Source organism: Trichechus manatus, unplaced genomic scaffold (genome assembly GCF_000243295.1).
Source record: "Trichechus manatus latirostris isolate Lorelei unplaced genomic scaffold, TriManLat1.0 scaffold00011, whole genome shotgun sequence".
NCBI classification, from domain to species: Eukaryota; Metazoa; Chordata; class Mammalia; order Sirenia; family Trichechidae; genus Trichechus; species Trichechus manatus.
This window is the reverse complement of record NW_004443947.1, coordinates 14,897,382-14,919,847: the sequence shown is the minus strand read 5'-3', so window position 1 is coordinate 14,919,847 and position 22,466 is coordinate 14,897,382.

Below are 22,466 nucleotides of genomic sequence, written 5' to 3'. Positions count from 1 at the left end.
CAGAGCAACCAGATATCAACCCAGATAAGGAAGTCACAAAAGTAAATCAAAGCTGAAACACTGAAAATAGGGAAACAGGTGTCAATATGTAAAAGATGACAACCTGAAAACAAAAAAGAGGGACTTAAAAAATGTAGATACAGATTTTTCCTATGGAGAGAAAGTCAAGGTGATACAAAGAAATAAAAGACTGGTATAAACTTAGAAAAGTAGGGGTAAATATTAAGGTAACCAGAAAGGAAACTAACAATCATACAAGTTAAAATAAAAAAACTAGAAAAATATAAAGACTCAACAAACATAAAATAAACAACAATGAAAAAGATGAAAAGAAAATACAGAAATAAAAACGACTCAGCACAGAAAATTAAGTGGAACAAAGAAACTGTGAACAACCCACAAAAAAAGACATCAAAAAAATGGATGGCTTCAACAAACTGAAGTTTATTTTCTCACAGTCTAGTAGGCTAGAAGTCCAAATTCAGGGTGTCAGCTCCAGGGGAAGGCTTTCTCTCTCTGTCGGCTCTGGAGAAATGTCCTTGTCATCAATCTTCCCCGGTCAAGCAGCTTCTTAGCACAGGCACCCTGGGTCCAAAGGATGTGCTATTCTCCTGGCTCTTGTTTATTGGTGGTATAAAGTCCCTATGTATCTCTGCTTGCTTCTCTCTTATGTATCTCAAAAGAGATTGGCTGAAGACACAACCTAATGTTGTAGACTGAGTCCTGCCTCATTAACAACCGCTGCTAATCCCACCTCATCAACATCATAGAGATAGGATTTACAACACACAGGAAAACCACATCAGATGGTGGGAACCATGACCTAGCCAAGCTGACACACACTTTTGGGGGACACAATTCAATCCATGACAGGTTCTCCTTATCAGAATAAATTGGAGGACCAATTGCAGTGAGAAGCCAACCGAAGTTTATCTCTAGAAATCCATTTAAACAAATGTGATTCAGGCCTTAGAAAAATACGGACAGCAAGACTGACTTTTGTTAGTTTTAATTTGTGGATGGACTAGTGATAACCTTGGAAAAGAGTCCATGAGTGGTGACAATGGTTAAACACTTGGCTGCTAAACAAAAGGTTGATGTTTCATGTACATGCAAATATGCCTTAGAAGAAAGACCTGGTGATCTACTTCTGAAAAATCAGTCACAGAAAAGCCTATGGAGCACAGTTCTACTTTGACACAGATGGGATCACCATGAATTAGGAAAAAAAAAAAAAAACTTTGAAAGAGAGGACAAAATTTTAAAGAACAGACATTTGTTTTTTTGTTTGCTTCCCCGATGTCCACAATGGTAGGAAGACAAAAGAAACAAAAGGAGAAAGGTCTAGACATACAAACTGGAAAAAGAAAAACTGCCATAAATTAATTTTACCCTTATTAAAATTGCACCTGCAGCTCTGCCTGTCTCGAGAAGGTCACGGTAGTAGAAAAAAAAAAAAAAGCACAGAAGATTCATATAACAAACGAAAGAGAAAAAAGGTATATTTTTTGACTTACAGAGGTATATTCATGTTCCTTTAAGTTTTCCAAATGAGTAAATCACAGGCAGCTTTATAGTAATTACTGGATTCCAATATTTATATAAAACTGACCACCATGAATACATAATTATTCTATTATGTCCACTCTAATGAATAGAAAGACTATTGATTCATTTACCATGACACAAACATCTTGTTTTCTTCCTTGCCATGCAGAAGTGAATTCAAGCACTTGGTTTAGAAATATGTGGGTGGAATTTCTATTTTAGAGAAATTATATTCGTATGAGATTAATATGCTGAATTTGAATGGAAATATGTAGAAATATATCATTTACTTCAATACAAACAAAAACAGATTTAGCTTAAAACGGAAGGATTTCATAATATATCTAGATGAAAGTGGACACATTTATTATTCTCACGTTTCAATTTAAGAATCTGAGTGTTTGTGACAATGTTTCTTTATAGTTTTATAAAAGTAATTACATATTCAGTTGTGTCATTGTTTATTCTTTCTTTTATTGTGCATTAAGTGAAATTTTATGGTTCAAGTTAGTTTCTCATACAAAAATTTATACACACATTGTTATGTGACCCTAGTTGCTCTCTCTATAATGTGACAGCACACTCCTCCTTTCCACCCTGGATTTCCTGTGTACATTCAACCAGCTCCTGACTCTCTGCCTTCTCATCTTGCCTTCGGACAGGAGCTGCCCATTTAGCCTCATGTATCCACTTAAGCTAAGAAACACTGTCTTAACGAGTATCATTTTATGTCCCATACTACCGTCTAATCTTTGTCTGAAGAGTTGCCTTCAGGCATGTTGTCATTTCTGGGCTGACAGAGATTCTGAGGGCTGTGTCTTCCAGGGTCCTACCAGTCTCAGTCAGACCATTAAGTCTGGTCTTTTTATTAGAATTTGAGTTCTGCACCCCATTCTTCTCCTGCTCCATCCAGAACTCTGTTGTGTTCACTGTCAGGGCTGTCATTGGTGGTAGCCAGGCACCATCTAGTTCTTCTGGTCTCAGGCTAATGCAGTCTCTGGTTTGTGTGGCCCTTTCTGTCTCTTGGGCTAATGTTTATCTTTTTCTTTTTTATTGTACTTCAGCTGAAGGCTTACAGAACAAATAGTTTCTCATGAAACAGTAGTACACATATTGCTGTATGACATTGGTTAACAACCCCACAACATGTCAACCCTCTAACTTCTCAACCTTTTTTTTTTTTGGTGAAAATACACATAGTCAAAGATACACCATTTCAAAAATTTCTACATGCACAGTTCAGTGACATTGACTATGCTCTTCCAATTGTGCTGTTATTCTCACTTAAGATGAAGGCTTACAGAACAAAATAGTTTCTCATTTAACAGTTACTATAAATGTTGCCCTATGACAATGGTTAACAATCTCACAACACATCAACAATATCCTTACTCAACCTTGGGTTCCCTATCACCAGCTTTCTTGTCCCCTTCTGCCTTCTGGCCCTTGTCACTGGACTACTGTACCTCTTTAGTCTCATTTGGTTTTATGGGGCTGTGCTTGGGCTAATGTTTTTTCCTTGTGTCTTTGGTGTTCTTCATTCTCCTTTGCTCCAGGTGAGTTGAAACCAATTGATGCATCTTAGATGGCTGCTCTCTAGCTTTTAAGACCCCAGATGCCACTCACTAAATGGGATGCAGAACATTTTCATAATAAACTTTGTAATGCCAGTTGACCTAGATGTCCCCTGAAAGCATGGTCCCCAGACCCCCACCCCTGCTACCCTGTCCCTCAAAGTGTTTGATTGTATTCAGGAAACTTCTTAGCTTTTGGCTTAGTCCGGTTGTGCTGACTTCCCCTGTAGTGTGTGCTGTCCTTCCCCTTACCCAAGATAATTCTTATCTACTGTCTAGTTAGTGAATGCCCCTCTCCCTGTCTCCCCACCCTTGTAACCATCAAAGAATGTTTTTTTCTGTATTTATGCCATTTCTTGAGTTCTTATAATAGTGATCTCATACAATATTTGTCCTTTTGCGACTGACTAAATTCACCCAGCATAATGCCTTCAGAATTATGTTTCACAGATTCATCGTTGTTCTTTATTGTTGCATAGTATTCCACTGTGTGAGTATACATAATTTGTTTATCCATTCATCCGTTGATGGGCACCTAGGTTGTTTCCATGTTTTTGCTGTCATGAACAGTGCTGCAATGAACATGGGTGTGCATATATCTATTCATGTGATAGCTCTTATTTCTCTAGGATATATTCCAAGGAGGGGGATTGCTGGATCATATGGTACTTCTATTTCTAGCTTTTTAAGAAAGCGCCAAATCAATTTCCAAAGTGGTTGTACCATTTTACACTCCCACCAGCAGTGTATAAGTGTTCCAGTCTCTCCACAGCCTCTGCAGCATTTATTATTTTGTGTTTTTTGGATTAATGCTAGCCTTGTTGGGGTGAGATGGTATCTCATTGCAGTTTTGAATTGCATTTCTCTAATGGAAAATCATCGTGAGCATTTCTTCATGTGTCTGTTAGACGCCTGAATGTCTTCTTTGGCAAAGTGACTGTTCATATCCTTTGCCCATTTTTTAAGAGGGTTATTTGTCTTTTTGTTGTTGAGGTTTTGCAGTATCTTGTAGACTTTAGAGATTAGACGCTGATCGGATTTTTCGTAGCCAAACATTTTTTCCCAGTCTGTAGGTTGTCTTTTGACTCTTTTGGTAAAGTCTTTTGAGGAGCGTTTAAGTGTTTGATTTTTAGGAGCTCCCAGTTCTCTAGTTTCTCTTCTGGTATCTGTGTATTGTTAGTAATGGTTTGTATTCTGTTTATACCATGTATTAGGGCTCCTAGCATTGTCCCTATTTTTTCTTCCATGGTTTTTATTGTTTTAGATTTTATATTTAAGTCTTTGATACATTTTGAGTTAGTTTTTGTGCATGGTGTGAGGTATGGGTCTTCTTTCATTTTTTTGCAGATGGATACCCAGTTATGCCAGCACCATTTGATAAAGAGACTGTCTTTTCCCCAGTTAATGGACTTTGGGCCTTTGTAAAATGTCAGCTGCTCATAGATGGATAAATTTATGTCTGGATTCTCAATTCTCTTCAATTGGTCTATGTATCTGTTGTAACAGTACCAGGCTGTTTTGACTATCATGGCGGTATAATACGTTCTAAAATCAGGTAGTGTGAGACCTCCCACTTTGTTCTTCTTCAGTAATGTTTTACTTATCTGGGGCCTCCTCCCTTTCCATGTGAAGTTGGTGATTTGTTTCTCTAGCTCAATAAAATATGCCATTGGAATTTGAATCAGGATTGCATTGTATCTGTAGATTGCTTTGGGTAGAACTGACATTTTCTATCCGTAAGCAAGGTAAGTTTTTCTACTTAGGTAGGTCTCTTTTGGTTTCTTGCAGTAGTGTCTTATAGTTTTCTTTGTATATGTCTTTTATGTCTTGGTTAGATTTATTCCTAAGTATTTTATCTTCTTGGTGGCTATTGTAAATGGTATTGATTTGGTGATTTCCTCTTCGAAGTCTGTTTGTTGGTGTAGAGGAATCCAACTGATTTTTGTATGTTTATCTTGTATCCTGATACTTTGCTGAAATCTTCTAATGGTTCCAGTAGTTTTTGTGTGGATTCTTTGGGGTTTTCTGTGTATAAGATCATATCATCTGCAAATAGAGTTACTTTTACTTCTTCCTTACCAATTTGGATGCCCTTCATTTCTTTTTCTAGCCTAATTGCTCTGGCAAGGACCTCTAGCACAATGTTGAATAAGAGTGGTGATAAAGGGCATTCTTGTCTGGTTCCTGTTCTCAAGGGAAATGTTTTCAGACTCTCTCCATTGAGGATGATGTTGGCTGTTGGCTTTGTATAAATGCCCTTAATTATGTTGAGGAATTCACTTTCTATTCCTATTTTTCTGAGAGTGTTTATCTTGAATGGATATTGGACTTTGTCAAATACCTTTTCTGCATCAATTAATGAGATCATGTGGTTCTTGTTTTTTGTTTTATTTATGTGATGTATTATGTTGATCGTTTTTCTAATGTTGAACCATCCCTGCTGTCATGGTTTGAATTATGTCTCCCCAAAAATGTGTGTATCAGTTTGGCTAGGCCATGATTCCTGGTACTGTCTGATTTTCTTGTATGTTGTGAACCTGCCTCTATGATGTTAATGAGGGAGGATGGGTGGCAGTTGTGTTAGTAAGGCAGGACCTGATTTTCAAGACTGGATTGTGTCCTGAGGCAATCTCTTGAGATATAAAAGACAGAAGTGAGCAGTGAGACAGGGGGACCTCATACCATCAAGAAAGCAGTGCCGGGAGCAGAGCGCATCCTTTGAACCAGGGTTCCTGCACCGAGAAGTTCCTAGTCCAGGGGAACACTGAAGAGAAAAAGCCTTCCCCTGGAGCTGATGCCCTGAATTTGGACTTTTAGCTTACTTTACTGTAAGGAAATAAATTTCTCCTTGTTAAAGTCATCCACTTGTGGTATTTCTGTTATAGCAGCACTAGATGACTAAGACACTGACCGTCTATTTACCAAGCACGATGTCCTTCTCCAGGGACTGGTCCCTCCTGATAACGTGTCCAAAGTGAGACAAATTCTCACCTTCCTCGCTTCTAAGGAGCATTCTGGCTGTACTTCCAAGACAAATTAGTTGATTCTTCTGGCAGTCCATGTTATATTCAATGTTCTTTGCCAACACCATAATTCAAAGTCATCAATTCTTCTTTGGTCTTCCTTATTCATTGTCCAGCTTTCACATGCATATGAGGCAATTGAAAATACCATGGTTTGGGTCAGGCATGCATTAGTCCTCAAAGTAACATCTTTGCTTTTTAATACTTTAAAGAAGTCTTTTACAGCAGATTTGCCCGATGCAATACAACATTTGATTTCTTGACTGCTGCTTCCATGGGTATTGATTGTGGATCCAAGCAAAATGAAATCCTTGACAATTTCAGTATTTTCTCTACTTATCATGATGTTGCTTATTGGTCCAGTTGTGAGGAATTTTGTTTTGTTTATGTTGAGATGTAATCCATACTGAAGGCTGTGGTCTCGGATCTTCATCATAATTGTTTCAAGTCCTCTTCACTTTCAGCAAGCAAGGTTGTGTCTTCTGTATATCACAGGTTGTTAACGAGTCTTTGCCCAATCCTGATGCTGCATTCTTCTTCATATAGTCCAGCTTCTTGAGTTATTGCTCAGCAAAGAGATTGAGTAAGTATAGTGAAAAGATACAACCCTGACACACATCTTTTCTGATTTTAAACCACACAGTACCTCCTTGTTCTGTTTGAACGGCTGCCTCTTTGTCTATTTACAGGTTCTGCATGAGTACAATTAAGTGTTCTGAAATTTCCATTCTTCATAATGTTATATGATTTGTTATGATAAATACAGTTGAATGCCTTTGCATAGTCAATAAAACACATGTAAACATCTTTTTGGTATTTTCTGCTTTCACCCAGGATCTAACTGACATGTCCTCTTGTGAATCTGGCTTGAATTTCTGGCAGTTTCCTGTCAAAGTACTGCTGCAACTGTTTTTGAATTATCTTCAGCTAAATTTTACTTCATGTGATATTAATGATATTGTTCAATAATTTCTGCATTCTGTTGGATTATCTTTCTTCTGAATGGGCACAAATATAGATCTCTTCCAGTAGGTTGGCCAGGTAGCTGTCTTCCAAATTTCTTGGCATAGAAGAGTGAGTGCTTCCAGTGTTGCATCTGTTTGTTGAAACATCTCAACATTAAAATGCTGTCAGAGACAAAGCAGAGGCTGTTTGATACCATCAATTGGTATTCTGTCGTTTCCTGGAGCTAGTTTTTCACCAATGCATTCAGAGCAGCTTGTACTTCTTCCTTCAGTACTATCAGTTCTTGATCATATGCTACCCCCTGAAATGGTTGAATGTCGACCAATTCTTTTCCTGACAGTGAATCTGTGTATTTCTTCATCTTCTTTTGATGCTTCTTGTGAAGTTTAATATTTTACCCGTAGAATCCTTCAATATTGCAATCGAGACTTGAATATTTTTTTTTTCTAGTATGTAGGACTATAATAATTCATTTTGTTATCTTTTGACATGAATTTACTCTCAATATACTGGTGACATAGTGGTTAAGAGCCTGGCTGCTAACCAAAAGGTCAGCAGTTCGAATCCACCAGCTACTCTTTGGAAACCCTATGAGGCAGTTCTACTCTGTCCTTTAGGGTCACTATGAGTTGGAATCGACTTAACGGCAACGAGTTTGGTTTTGGTATAGTAATTTGAAAACCAACTCCAGAAACTGTATACAAGGAAACTCATTGCATGCAACATTTACTTTTAAGAGACATCCCTTTCCCACTCACTAGAGAGAGAGAAAAGCAGGAAGTGTGGAAGAAGGAAAGTGAGACTTTGGAAGGAAAGAGGAAGGGAGGGAGGGAGAGAGGAAGGAAGGAAGGAGAAGGAAGGAACAAAAGAGGAAGGGAATTTTGATACCTGTTCTGGCTAATATATGGTTAATATTTCACAATGTCTTAGTCATTGTTGTCTAGAAAATCACAGCCAGTGATTGATATATATATATATACACATACATATAAAATAAAAATATATATATAGAGAGAGAGATTTATTTTAAAGAATTGACTTGCTGGATTGTGGGCAGCTGGCAAGTCCAAAATGTGTAGGATGGGTGACAGCCTGGAGATTCCTGCAGTCTGTGTCCCAAAATGTATAGGTCAGGCAATGGGCAATGGGAAGAATGGAGGAGTGCTGGCAAGATGCCTACCTGTTGTCTGGAAGCAGAATATTCCCTGGGAAAAACTCCTCTTTAGCTCTTAAAGCCTTTGACTGATTGTTTGAGGCCCACCCATGTTTTGAAGGATAATCTGCTTAATTAAGGCCAACTGATCTAATCACGTGTTACTACTTTATAACAGTATCTAGGCTAGTGTTTGACCAAACTGCTAGGATCCGTAGCCTAACCAACTTGACATACAGAATTAACTATTCATACAATTAAATCGGTGCTTATTTGGTGGTCTTAGAAAATAATTTGCGTGATATATATCCTGGATCAGCTTTCAGTAAAATGCTGTCAGAGACAAAGCAGAGTCTCCTTCTAACAGCTTCTTGAAATACTCTCTTAATTTTAACTTTAAAGGAGAAATTCTTAATTAAAATTAAAAAATAAAAAATGTTCATATATTATTTAAAAAAAATGTTAAGATAATTGATTTAGTACCTCTCCTCTTAGGATGTTTTTCTTTCCCCTTTCTTTTTCCCTCCTCCTCCCTTTTTCTTCTCCTCCTCCTCCTCTTCTTCTTCTTCCTCCTCCTTCCCCTCCTCCTCTTCCTCCTCCTTGTTCTCTTTTTTTCTTTCTTATTTCTGTATGCTCCCTTTTATTTCTAGCTATAAAAAATGAACTGGTAGTCCATCGATAAAGCCTATTTTGTCAGATATAAATATTGCCACTTCTGCTCTCTTTTGATTGTTGTTTGCTTGATATATTTTTTTCCATCCTTTGAGTTTTAGTTTGTTTGTGTCTTTAAGTTTTAAGTGTGTCTCTTGTAGGCAGCATATAGAGAGATGTTGTTTTTTTATCCATTCTGCCAGTCTCTGTCTCTTTATTGGTGCATTTAGTCCATTTACAGTCAGTGTAATTATTGATAGGTATGAGTTTAGTGCTGTCATTTTGATGTCTATTTTGTGTGTTGTTCACAGTTTCTTTGTTCCACTTAATTTTCTGTGCTGAGTCATTTTTCTTTATGTATTTTCTTTTCATCTGTTTCATTGCTGTTGATTTTGTGTTTGCTGAGTCTTTACGTTTTTCTAGTTTTTTATTTTGACTTGTAGGATGGTTAGTTTCCTTTGTGGTTACCTTAATATTTACCCCTATTTTTTAAGCTTATACCAGTCTTTTATTTCTTTATATCACCTTGACTTCCTCTCCATCTGAAAAACCTATGTCTACATTTTTTAAGTCCCTCTTTTTTTGTTTTAATGTTGTCATCTTTTACATATTGACATCCGTTCCCCTATTTTCAGTGTTTTAGCTTTGATTTACTTTTTTGAGCTCTATATGGGTTGATATCTAGTTACTCTGTCCTATGTTGTCGTCTTGGGTTGTTAATTGATGTTATTGATTTTCTAACCGGAGGACTCCCTTTAGTGTTTCTTGTAATTTTGGTTTGGTTTTTGCAAATTCTCTATACTTCTGTTCATTTGGAAATGCCTTATTTCACCATTATACTTGAGAGACAGTTTTGCTGGATATATAATTCTTGGCTGGTAATTTTTTTTTCCTTCAAGGCTTTATATATGTCATCCCATTGCCTTTTTGCCTGCATGGTTTCTGCTGAGTAGTCCAAGTTTAGTCTTATTGACTCTCCTTTGTAGATGAGTTTTCATTTATCCTTGGTCTCTCTTAAAATTCTCTCTTTATTGTTGATTTTGGCAAGTTTTATTATAATATGTCTTGGTGACTTTCTTTGGGCTCTACCTTGTGTGAGGTTCAATGACCATCTTGGATAGATATCTTCTCATCTTTCATGATATCAGTGAAGCTCTCTACCAACAAATCTTCAACAATTCTCTCTGTATTTTCTGTTTTTCCCCTGTTCTGGTACTCTAATCACTTGTAGGTTATTCCTCTTGATAGAGTACCATGTAATTCTTAGGATTTCTTTTTTTTTTTTTTAACTCTTTTATTTGATTTTTCCTCAGATAAATTTGTGTCAAGTGCTTTGTCTTCAGTCTCACTAATTCCGACTTCCATTGCCTCAGTTCTTCTCCTATGACTTTCTATTTGAGTTCTCTAATTCTGAAGTTTTATTGTTAATCTTCTGGATTTCTGTTTGCTGTCTCTCTACAGATTCTTGTAACCTGTTCAATTTGTCATTATGCTCTTCTCTAATCTTCTTAAGTCCCTCTACTGCTTTGTCTGTGTGTTCCTTGGCTTGTTTTGTGTTTTGTCTGATCTCCTTCCTGATCTCTTGGAGAATTCTGTATATTAATCTTTTGCATTCTACCTCTGGTAATTCCAAGAAGTTCTCTTCCTCTGGAAGATTTCTTGATTCTTTGTTTTGGGAGCTTAGTGAAGTCATCATGTTCGGCCTCTTTCTGTGATTTGATATTGACTGTTGTCTTAGAGCCATCAAGAAGTTATTATATTTATTTATTTGTGTTTGCTTACTGTATCCTAGCTTCTTGTTTTGATATGCTGAAATAGGCTGTTCGTGTGAGCTAGTTTGATTATTGGTGTCTTTGAAGCTCTAACTCCCTGTTACCTGGTGGTTAGATCTGTTACTAGGTATGTGAGCCTAGGAGTCCATTTACTTTTCTTGCGTGGATTCAGCTCACGTGTCCAGGTAGTTGGTCAACAAGTGATACAGGCTCACTTACAGCCCTAGGTGGGCCAGGGTGATTGGAATAGGCACAGGTATCTGGCTGCAGTAGGGGGTTACACACAAGCAAGGCAAGGGGCTGAGCAAGGCAAGGGGCTGATGGCTGCCCCTGAGTGTCTGGGAAGAAAGTGCCTCCTTGTTCCCTATAGAGCATAGGTGGGTGTGTTTTGCAGCTGGACTATGGGCACCCAATGCTGTTGGCTATAAGAACTGGGAGGCAACACTTATTCTTGGACCCCTGTAGCAGGTGGCTAGGTGGCATGGATGGAGCTACCTGTCCTCAGGCCCCTGATGTGGGTAGGTGAGGACCCTGCTTAATGGACAGAGCAGTGTCAAATGTCATGAACTTACCACCCCACCATATAGCTGATACAATTGAAGTTAGGCTTAATGTATATACCCTGTTGTACTGTGCTGATGAGGGCCTATGCTGTTGAAATGAGCCCACACAGGTCTATGCAGGGGTGAAAGACATTCAAAGTCCTTAGACCCCTTATGCCTCTGCCTAGGCATAGGCGCTTTGCCTTCCCTGAGTTCCCAACTTAGAGAGGCTGGCAGATTATTTTTTCCTGTTTGTTAATTTGTTCCCTTTCCAAGGCCAGAAGAATGGCTCAGGGCGCATGACGTGTCCTACTTCTGGCCCAGGGGACACAGAAATTTCTAAAGCTGGCCCAGGACCTGGTGCATAGTGGGGAGGGTGCACATAAGTGGGAGAGAGGTTCTTCCCAAAAGGAGTGTTTTTTGATCCGTGCTATAGGTTAGATGCATGTATTTATCTTTTGCAGATTCTGTGCTACTTTTCACTGATTCTGGAGGCTTGAGTAGACTCTCTGCCACTTAGTCTCTCCCGATGTGGAAAACATGTCCCGAATGCCACTGCCTGCCTCACCATGCACTGCAACCAATCCAGCCTTCAGGGTGCTGGTTCCCGCCAGCTCAGGTCTGGCAACTCCTTACTACTTCTGAATCATCTCTCCCTCCCCCTGCTGCTCAATCTGATTCCTCAACTTTGCCTTTGTTGTTCAGGTCTCCTAGATTGTCATATATAATCAGTTCACTTGTTTTTTTGGGTCTTTGTTGTAAGAGGGGCTATAGGATGCATCTGACTACTCCACCATCTTGGCCCCACCTCTCGTCATTGTTTATTCTTGATGGAGAGGGATTTATTATGAGTACTAAAATTTTAGCAAAACCTATAAACTATTCTCTTGGATTATCTTATCAAAATTAATTAGAGACAAGGTAATAGAAGTTGTCATTTTTATATATTTCTTCAAAATTAAAACTGATAAATATAGGTTAAAACTAGATTAAAGGACATGATTTGTAAATGCTTTTTGTTTTTGTTTTATAGAAAGTTCCAACTATTTGTCACATATAATAGAGTTAGTAAATGGAGATTTTAGAAAAACTGAGTAAAACAATTCGCACATTTTTGTAAGCCTGTCAACAACTAACTACTAACACTTGCATAGCACTTTCTGTGTTTCTGTCATTGTTCTTAGTGCGTTATGTATGTCAACTCACTTGATCCTATGGCACAGATTTTATTATTACTCCATTTATAAATGAAGAAATTCAGCCACAGAGTGGTTCAAATGACCCAAGGCTACATAACTAAGTGATAATTCAGATTTCAGCAGTCTAGTCTAGAAACCTTGGTTGTCTTCTCACTCCAATTGATCCTCCATCTTATCTTGATAAGGTGAGCCTAATATTAAAAATACATAGTTCAGTAATAAGGAAATAAATGTGTCAAACACAAACCATCCGATAGTCCTCCATTTGCTCAGGTTGCTGTTGGTGTCTACTCACTTTGTCTGCTTAAAAGACTGGCTTTCAATAGAGAGGAGGTGAATCTTCATTTTAGACTTCTAATAGAGGAATCTCCTTTTCTGAATTCACTTACCTAGTTAGCATCACAATTTACAAACATTCCTAGTAATAAAACTGCTATGAAACTCAGACATGAAAAAAGAAGAATATTGTAATTATAGAAAGCTGAAGAAGTAATATAATTTATTCGGCAATTGCTATGGAAATCAGAAGTTGTCTTAGGCTAAGTTCTCTAGATAGGCAAAAACAGTGAAATGTATATATATATATACATACATATATATATGTATATATATATATGCATATATATATACATATATATGTATATATATATATGCATATATATATACATATATATGTATATATATATATGCATATATATATACATATATATGCATATATATAAATATACATATGTATATATGTATATATGTAGAGAAAGAGAGGGAGATTTATCTCAAGGTAATGGCTCATACAGTTGTAGAGGCTGACAAGTCCCAAGTCCATGGGTCAGGTGTCAGGTTGGAGGCTTCTCCTAACTCATGTAGCTGCAGGGACTGATGAACCCAAGATTGGTAGGTAAGACAACAGGCTACTGGCTCACAGGCTGTGAAGGCCAATGAATCCCAAGATCGGTAGGCAATATGGCATGCTGCTGACTCAAGTCCCAAGAACCAGAGGTCAGATGATGATGAGCTGGATGCAGGATCCATAGCAAAAACCAGTGAGCTTTGCCAAATTGTCCATATATATTGAATACAGGCCACACCCCCATGGAAACTCCCTCTACAACTGAATGGTGATCACACCAGATCATATTGTGGAGGTGATTACATTATATTACAAAACGGAGAACATCATTACCTAATTGCCAAACTACATAATTACATAAATCCCAAACCACATAATTACATAACTCCCAAACCGCTGAGAATTATGGCCCAGTCAAGTTGACACGCAACTTTAACATCATAGAAGTGAATAAGAGGAATACCATAATTATAGAAAGATGAAGAAGTAATATAATTTACTCAACAATGTGCTGAATATAAATATGGAAATGATCACATAAAAGAAAAACAGTCGTGCTTGACTTATTCAGCTAATCTTATTTGTGTACATGGTAACATTGAGTCAGATCTTACAAGTTCAAGGGCTGCATTAGATTTTTTTCTTCCATTTAGATTCAGCACTCAGAATCACACCCTTAGTGTTTCCTACAAATCCTCAGATAATTCACCAGACTAGTAAAAACCATTAACGCGAAAAATCCACGTAGTCTTTCCACAATAAATTCTTTCAGGAATTTGAGAGAAGAGGGAAGGATATGGCAATTGTAACTAGCTTAGAAATGAGCTACAAGTAGAGAGACATGACTACAATGTCTCCTAATGCGCTAAACTCTTATCTAGACATCAAACGGTCATTTTAAAAGTAAAAGAAATAATGATCACTATGACTACAACAATGATGGATATCCCAACTTGTCCTTCCATTGATTGGCATTCTTTGACTGCAATCTGACTGAAAAGTAGGTGAAAAAATGGACAAATATATTCCCTACAAAAACTAAAGCTAACTTTAGAAATGCTTACATTCTTGATAGTTCCAGAAAGTTATATGCCCATGTATAGAATGGAACCTTTGGTGAAAAATGGAGCTAATTCTCATTTAATGTTCTGAGGATTGTAAATAATAACAATAATAGTAATAGGAGGAGGGGGAGGTAGTTGTTTATGGAGGCAATTAGCCACACATTCCATTTCCTCCTCCAGTCCTGTGTGTACTTCTTCCTCTTTTGCTCTAGGAAAGTAGAGACCAATTGTTGTACCTTCTATGGATATTTTCAAGCTTTTAAGACCCTAGGTACTACACAACAAACTAGGAAGTAGAACAGAAACACTAAACATGTTATTAGGCCAATTAATTTGATGTCCTATGAAACCATTACCCTAAAACCCCAAACCAAGAAACCAAATCCCATGAAATGTTTGCTTGTACATAAGCCGCCTCAGCAACTGCTCTTTTTGTTTGTTAGTTTTTGTAAATGTATCACAAAACATTTGTCAATTCAACTTTTTAAAGCTACACAACTTATTGACATCTATTACATTAATCAGCTATGCAACCATTAACTTTAATGGATACTAATTTTTCATCACCCTAAACAGAAATTCAGTGCTCCATAAGCAATAACTCCCCCCTCCCCTCCCTCCCACCCGTAGTAACCATAATAAACTTTGATATCTATGCATTTGCTTGTCTTCTCTTTTTATATAATTGATGTCATATGATATTTGTCCTTTTGTGATTGACTTATTTTATTCATCATAATGCCTCCTGTGCCATAAGACCAGAAGAATGGGATAGTGCCTGGTGCCATTACTGAATGTTTTCATCAGAAGCTATAGAAGAATCCTGGTCAAAAGGGGAAAATGTGAAACTGAATTTCAAATTCTCATGGAAAACAGACTGTTTGGAGCCATTGAGGCTAAACAAATCCCCAAAACTATTGCTTTGAGATCATCTTTAAACCTTAAATCAAAAATATCCCGTGAAGTCTTCTTCAAACCATAGTTTAGCTTAATTAGTAAAGAATGAATGCCTTGAGCATTGTGCTATTTTAAAGAACAATCTATATAGGATCAAACTGACAATAGCAATTTGAAAGGTTATATAGGAAGATTAGGGGGCAGTGAGTTTATGTTAATGTGGGAGGAATCATTCAGAAAACGAGTGAGAATGGTTGCACAATTTGAAGAATGTAATCAGTGTCATTGAAGTGATCATGAAGACATTGTTAAACTGGTGTATGTTCTGCTGTGTATATTTTCAACAACAACTACCAAATAAAATAAATTATTAAAAAATAGTAATAGTAGTACTAGGAATAGTATTAGCAGAAGTAGAAGTAGTAGTAGTGGTAGTGAGGAGTCCTGATCATTCTCTTCTAGAAGGATCTGGTATTTATTAGCATGTTATCATTCTTCATATGTAATTTTCTTTGTAGATCCTTTTTTATTAACAGTCTTAATGTGTACAAACAGTACTCACAAAACAAAAACTGAAATTTAATTAAGCTCGATATAATTACCAGTATAGTCTTCTCACAAACTTGCCCATTTGACAAACTTTACAAAATACATGCAAATAAGCATAATTTTACAATAAAGCACATTTTCTTTCCAACTTTTTTAAAATCTCATATGATATTGTATATAAATTGCAGAGAAAAAATGTATTGTAAAAAGTGCAGAGGAAAAGAAAATTTCCATATCCTTACCTTTGAATTGGTTTCAATGAATTTATTGCTCTGAGAACTAATATTGCTGTAGACCACTTGAGCTTTGTCTAAGGCATTTTTTAATACCATAGCTCTAAGATTATTTATAAAGGACAGATATTGAGCTTTGACCCATAAACAACTGGAATGATGTAACTTTATTCAAATACAGAGGATAAACTATGGTTAAAAAAAATACAGCCGCTTCTTTAGGGACTTGTGGAACCTCATTATGATCAGAACTCATTGATAGGATGGATGAAAATCCAGTGGAAACATCTAGATTTTGATCCATTTTCCGATTATCAGATCTCACCATGAATAAATCACTGTGAGCGTTAATTTTCTCATCTGTGACAGGGAAAATATTCAACAAATACTTATCAAAATTTGTTTAATTATTGACTTTTGCCACATATTTTGGTTGCTGTAGATACTTGTGATAGCTCTGATTTCTAAAGTGAAATAAAAACTGCTTGATGTAATACGCTAAAATAGTTTTTTGACTGATAATGGTAGAGAAACAGCTATCTGTTAGGTATTTGTCAGTGAGAACTTAGAGATCTCCTCAGGTCACATTCTTCTTTTTCACCCAATCATGGAGAATCAAAGAAACCAGAACTGTAAAGAACAGTGTGTTAAAAAGCTCATATTTTATTTTTTTACAAAATGATCATAAACAAAAATTTACCATAAACAGTGAGGAAAAAGTAATTAAGATGAGAAACGATGACAAAAGTGTATTATACATATCTTGAACAGCAGTTTAAAATATTTTTAAACAAATATTAAAACAGTTCATTTATAATATTTCAGTGGATTTGATATTTAAGGCAGCTACTCTAGATTGTTGAGGTCTAGTCAATTCCAACTCATGGTGACCTCATTTGTGTCAGAGCAGAACCATACTCCATACTGTTTTTAATGGCTGTGATTTTTCAAGAGCAGATTGCCAGGCCTTTCTTCCAAGATGTTTCTGGATGGGTTGAACTACCAGCCTTTCCACTGATAGTCATGTGCTTAACAGTTTGCTTTCCCCAGGGAGCTAGGATGGCATTGGACTTGCTGTCAGGAGGGACCAGTCCCTGGAGAAGGACATCATGCTTGGTAAAATAGAGGGTTAGCAAAAAAGAGGAGGACCCTCAATGAGATGGATTGACACAGTGGCTGCAAAAATGATCTCAGACATAGCTGTTATTGGGAGGATGGCACAGGACTGAGTAACGTTTCATTCTGTTGTACTTGGGGTCGCTATGAAGCAGAGCCAATTCGAACACACCCAACTACAACTCTAGGTGAAAACGGAGATGTGTCCATTTCTTCAAAGCAAATAGCTTTCTTAAATCTGAAAACATATATTAAAGCAAAATCAATGGCCACAGAATCACCCTATATGATGAATAAATTATAATATTAACTTGTTATTTGTTCATCCAATAACTATTTATCGAGTGTCTGCCATGGTCACAAATTATATCCTATGCCCATAAATGCAGCACTGAAAAATAATTATACATAGCGAAAAGCCTGGCTAAAGGCTGCATAGTCTATTAGTTTAAGAAAATTAATAAAAAATCAGGTTTAAAAAATAAATATTTGTTTAGAATAAGCACCAAAATTACAAGTGAACATTTTAAAAAATCTGACTACTACCACAGATGACATATTACAAAAATCAAGAACATTTAACATTTTTAATTAATTGTTAATAATGCTCCTCCTACATATTTTGCTAAATACAACTTAACTGCCTTTTCACGTAACAAAGATTTTATACTTTTTTTCTAGGAAGATTCGAAAAATAATTTATTTTTCTCCTAGTGTAGGTATTAATTTTCTTTCTAATGAGTTAGAAAAGTTTATTTCAGCATCACAACTTACTATTGTAAATGCCATGTAAATACTTAGGATTATTATTAAATATGAGAAAACTTTTTAGAAACATCTTGTATGTTTAAGATGAAAGATTTGAAAGAACTATTCACAGGCTAGCTTCTGGCTTTTATATTTCAAACCTTGTCCCTTCCTTACCACCCACATACTTCAGGTGCCAGATTCTATAGGATATCTTCATTTCACCTTACAACATAAATAAAGCCCTGTACGTTCAAGTCTCAATGACATCAAGTCAACACAGTGCTCTGTAGAAGAAGTATTGGAAGCTATTCCTTCACTGGGACACTTAGGAATAACTTTATTTTAGGATGACAACAACCCATATAAAAAATTCCACTAATCCAACATTAAACGTGTTCTGAACACAACTTCTTAGCTGCATTTCCAAAAGCTCTTCTTCAGTCAAGTGCTAGCCCATATGAATAGAAGAAAAAGAGATGGAAAGTCAGATTAAAAGACACTGCCGTCTTACCCAATTTGGGTTTAAATGTCTTGTTCAAATTTTACAAACCATACAACCACATAAACACACACACTCCCAGTAGTTTCTGAGACCCATGAAAGTAAGGTCCTTTGAAGCTTGAATTTCATCAGCTTCATGGTAAATCCATCTCTGCTAACACATCCTACTTTTCGAGAGTTTAAGTCCAGCAGAATCGATATTAAATCATTTTACAAACTATTATTTATAATTGTTATAAGTGCTATGAAGAAATACTGGATGACATGAAATCTTATAGTAAGACGACCAAGTACAGTCCTGTAGGTCAGAGAAAATTTCTCTAAAGTGGTACTTGATGCTGAAATCTGAATGAGAAACCTATTTTTATTAGCTGAGGGTAGTAGTGGTGGGGGGACTTGGGAAGGATTCCAGGCATAAGAAAGAATATATGCAAAAATTTTGAAGCAGGGAAATACTACAATCAGGTGAGGAACTGAAAGGAGCTTAGAAAGTGGAGATAAAAGGGTCATCTGGAATAAGATTTTAGAGAAAAGCAGGACCAGATCTTGGCAGGCCACGTTAAGGATTTTGGACTTTATTCTAAAGGAAATGGGAAGACATTTAGAGTTGTTATTATAAGATTTGCATCCATAATGGAACACTCTGAACACAGTGTGAAAAATGCATCAGAGTAGGGAAGCCCCAACTGATGTAGGGTTTCTGCTAGGAAGCTATTACCCTAATTAAGAAGAAATTGGCTCAGGGTGAATAGTAGTTGTGAAAGAAATGATCTTGGTTTTGTTCACTCATTCTCAGCAGCCATACCAATCCTAACTGAATTTTACATTCATTTTTCCTTTTATAAATTTGATATGCATTTATTTCTAATTGATATAAACGTAGCAAAAAATGTGGAAATATTTAAAGTTTATACTTGTAAAATATTACTATAGCATTTTGGCCTGAAAATTAGGGTCAAATTATCCATTGCCAAATTTCATCAAAAGATCTAGAATTTAAGATCTAGGTATAGGTAAGAGATTCAGGAGCTTCCAACTCTTCTAGGTTTGTGTTGAGGAGGACGTAGTACAAATGGTACCTGTTAATTGCTATAGATCAGAATGAGTTAAGTCTTTGAAATATTCATGCAACATGTGATTGCTATGTGTTTATTACCCTGTTGGAAGGGGGCTGTGTTTACATATGTAATGAAAGTATACATAGTATAATTAATTAGGTTTCCTCATGCTAAAATCTTCAATTTCTATCCTCCCTATTTTCTTTTTATACTTTCCTGTTGTGGTGCTATTGTCATGACAATAATTTATTTTCTCATATGTGCTCTCAAAAAAGAGCTAATTCATTTCAACTCAGACTACAAAGAAGACGTTTTCTGGAACGAAATCAAACTACATTTGAAAAATCTCTGGCTCATAAATGTCAGGTTTCACTTGTTTCTATTTCTATCATCTCTGCACAAAGCTCTAAAATGCAAGTTTGTAAGTGGCATTAAAGTACACACATTTTCCTGGAATTCTTACAGTTTTGAATCCAATATCAGTGCCAAAAAATAAGAAAGATGTCCAAGAGTCCTTGTTCATATGTGACCCCACTGATGTTGACAAGAAGTTGTTTTCAAGAAAGTCCTAATAAGCATTCAACCTCGTGGATAATTAAGAGTGTCCTGGGAAGGAGTATTGCTGTGCGGCCTGACAATGTGTAGAGGATTTGATTTTGTTTGCCTCAAGGAGATTTACACCGTCACTATATTCCTGCCCCAACATTCCATTTTTACTCTCTTCTGAAAGGAGTTATGTCAGAAAATAACATGAAATTGAAGAACTGGTTTGACTTTCTGACTTGCAGTAGGTCACGGTAAATGTAAACATATCAGAAATATCACAGACAAGATGCCTTAGTGAGATCCTTTATGAGATTAATGTCTATTGTCTTGGCTATAATACAGGGATAATATTAATGGATAATACCAATATGTGATTATAATATAGTATTTATTATAATAAAAATGCTTGCTTATCAACAATTAATTAATCAATTTCAATTAACTTGTTGAAATAGATAAAACTATTGTTCCCATTTTACAGTGGAAACTGAGGCCGGGAAAAGCAACGTAAGACTTATCATTAGGTCACTTAAAGAGCTGAGAAGGGACATTATATTGCATGACAAGAAAAGCATTACAAAGATTGCCGTCTTCCATAGAGCTCTCTGAAGACCTATTCGTCCTAGCATTTGCGACACAAGAATTTTTTTCTCTCACTTTTGCTCACACTCATCCTATCTTCATTTTAACTCCATTCTATAATGTATAGATCACATGTGACTTTCTATTATTTAATTTTAAAAAATCTATGTTTTTTGTCCGTTCAGTACTATCAAGTCCCTAAAGTCAATTAGTTGGTAAACAACTGGGTTGTTTTCACCTTTTGGCTGTTTATGAATAATGCTGCTATGTACTTTCATGCACAAGATTTTTGTTAAGATATGTTTTCAGTTATTTGGGTATATACTTAGGAATGAAATTACTGGGTCATATGGTAAATCTCTGTTTAACTTTTTGAGGAGCTACCAAACTTTTTCAAAGCAGCTGTACCATTTTACATTTCTGCTAGCACTATATGAGGGTTCCAATTTCTCCAAATCCTTGCCAACACTTGTTATTGTCTATCTTTTTGATTACGCCCTTTAATTGATGAATAAACAAAATATGATATATCTATACAATAGAACATTGTTCAGTCATAAAAAGGGACTAAAAGAGTGATTCATACTACATCATGAATGAACCTTGAAAGCATATGCTAAATGAGAAAAGCCAGATAGAATTGTACAGTGAGCATCCATACACCCAACACCAAATTCTACAATAAATATTTTAGTATACTTGTTTTAAATATGTGTTTATGTGTATGTGTGATAGTGTGTGTAACATGTATGTGTGTATGTATATGTGTATTAATATATATACATATATTTACATATACATATATGTATGCACATATATATATCACACAGACACCTCTATCTAATCTATACCTCAATATCTCTATGCAAACCTCTCTATCCATCTCTCTATTAATCAATATATCTTATTTTTCATACATTTTAAGATAAGTTGCAGGCATCAGTGCTATTTATTTCTAAACACTTCAGCATGAATAGCAATAAGTAGAGTAATATTTTGTTTTTGATGTAACATTTATCTAAATTTAAGTGAATAAATCTTAAGTACCTTTCAATGAGTTTTGACATATGCATACATCTGTGTAAGCCAAGTTCTTCCAAGGTATTAAATATTAGTACAAACACAAACTCTTCCCTTATTCCCCTTCCCAATAGATCTCTGCTCCATGCCCACCCTGTCACTCAGAGGCAATCATTTTTTCTGATTTTTTTCACCATAGATCAGTTTTACTTGTTATAGAAAATTATATAAATAGAATCACACAGTATGTGTTCTTTTATGTAAGAATTTTTTTCACTTAGCATAATAATTGTGAGGATTATCCATATTGTTGCACACATCAGTTGTTCATTTATTTTCATTTTTGAATAGTATCTCATTGAATTAATATACCACAGTTTGTTTATGCATTCTCTTGTTGAAAGACACTTAGGCTTGTTTTCTTTTTTTTGCTATTATTAATCAAGCTACAGTTACCATTATCGAGCAAGTCTATTTTGTAGTCATGTTTTCATTTTTCTTGGATAAGTACTTGGGAGTGGAATGGCTGGTAGGTGTACCTGTAACTTTTAAAGAAACTGCCAAATAGTTTTCCAAAATGATCGCACCGTTTTACATCCGCACCAATGTATTTGAGAGTGCTATTTGTTTCACATCTTTACCAGCATTTGTAGTAATCAATCTTTTTTAACTTAAGTAATTCTGATGGGTGTGTATTGGCTTATGGGCACGGTTTAAATTTTATTTCCCTGATGAGTAATAATACTGAGCATTATTTCATTTGCTTATTGGCCATTCTTACATCTTGTGACAAATTTATTCAAATCTTTTACCCGTTATCAGTTAGTCGAATTTACTTTTCTTTGTCAAATGTATTTTTGCAAATAATTTCTCCC